The sequence below is a fragment of the Nicotiana attenuata genome, chromosome 6, assembly GCF_001879085.1.
Source record: "Nicotiana attenuata strain UT chromosome 6, NIATTr2, whole genome shotgun sequence".
Taxonomy (NCBI): Eukaryota; Viridiplantae; Streptophyta; class Magnoliopsida; order Solanales; family Solanaceae; genus Nicotiana; species Nicotiana attenuata.
Window position 1 is genome coordinate 56,834,630 of NC_031994.1, and position 1,793 is coordinate 56,836,422.

General features: G+C 34.7%; 1 long non-coding RNA gene across 1 annotated transcript in view; it reads right to left on the reverse strand.

Annotated features, from left to right (window-relative positions):
• LOC109227033 overlaps positions 1–1,092 on the reverse strand; it is a 5,825-nt gene extending 4,733 nt beyond the window's left edge. Inside the window, exon 1 of the long non-coding RNA XR_002068213.1 lies at positions 606–1,092. This is a non-coding gene — a long non-coding RNA (uncharacterized LOC109227033). The remainder of the gene's footprint in view (positions 1–605) is intronic.

Genomic DNA, 1,793 nt, shown 5'->3' on the forward strand with positions numbered 1-1,793 from the left:
AATTTCGCTAAATGGCACGCCTCGATTTCTAAAGGGCTAATTAATTACGCGAGGGCCATGGGTTATTTAATGAAAATGGCACACCTCAAATTATTAAAATAAAGGAATTATATTCAACTAAAGCGAATTACGGGGTTCATGCTTAATCTAAATCAAAATTCGGTCTCGAATCCATCAATTCTCGATTTTAACATCACTACTCCGACTTGAAGCAGCAAAGTTGGATGTTCATAGGATTAAAATACCCTAAAAATAAGTAAACATAAGCAAATTCCAAAACTGAATACTAGTCTTCAAAATCTCTATTGCTGCAATAATTGCTTAAGCCAACCTGACAGTACAAATGAAAGCTAACTTAAATTTTTTAACCCCTGCTGTTTCTTCTTTATTTGTTAATCCACTCTATTAGTCTAACTAATCACTTCAAAATACAAAAATAACACATTAAAGTATTTAGTAAAACTAATTACAATTAAACCAAATAAACCAAATATCTAAGGCATTTATGGGAGACTGGGCAGAGAAGCAGATCAAGACTCTTAAGTAGAAGAAAGCAATTAAAGAAAAGACAAATGAAGAATAACAAAAATATCAAACAGACTCACGGAAACTTGAGCGAACACCATATAAACCGGAATGGAATGGGAAGGTCGACATTTATATTGACAAATTTGCCTTGGATATTACAGTTGCACTCTCAAGGTGAACGAAGCGTAAGAGTCTGACCAACGACCGGAGCTCGGAATCTCGTCAGCGACCTCAAACCCGACTGAAATTTTGGTTCTGTTTCGCGGTGGAATTAGCAACAATCTGAGCTACTGTTTTGGGGTTAAAGAGTGACGACAACTACGATTTTTGTAACTGATGTTGCGGGTTTAAAAGTAGCTGTTTCTCGGCTGATTTTGCCGGGTTTGAGGGGTTATTTCACGGTCAATTTTCAGCTTATTCCAGGCAATTTTTGGGGCTGTTCTGTGCTGTTTTTCGCTGGAAGCTTTTTGAAGAAGATCAAGTTTTGGAGAGGTCCGGGGGGGTCGTGTTCTGCTCAGCGGCGGATTTCAATGTATTTTTTCTTAGGGTGTGTGTTTTTTAGGTGTCTATGATGTTTAGGGTGTAGGTAGTATTATATAGGGTAGGGATTAGGCTAGGGGTATGGGCCTAGGAACTATGAGCTAGGGATTTTGGGCCAAAGACTAAAAAATGGACTATAAGATTTATAAAAACGGGATAAACCAACATAAAAGTAATTCTTTCTTCTAAAATTATGTACAATTATAATATAAAAATATAAGACTAATTTTAATTAATTGAACTAAACTATAAAACATAAAACTACTTTTTTTGTGTTTTCAAGATTATAAAAATAAAGATAGGGTACTATTTTGGTAATTTTATTTTTTTAAGATTAAAAATGACTATAAAATATTAATAAACCTATTTTTTGTAATTTTTCATTTTCTTGTAATAAAATAAAGTAAAATAGTAAAAATTAGTTGAAATGGCGATATTAGGCCTAAACTAATTATTTACATGCTAAAATGGGTAAAATTTCGGGGAGGGTCAAAAATCACATGTCAACAATCAATACTACAAATCAATGCATAGTAAATCAATTGGCCGGGGGTAATTTCATGAAGTTGTCTTATGATGAAGCATGCGAGATTCTTGATGAGATGGCGGATACATCTTCCGCATGGCAAAGTAGGGCCAATGTTCCTCAAGGTGACCCTACAGTTATCCATTTGCACAAGGAGTTACATGACCATGTACAAGCTATAGAGGAGTTGACAACTACT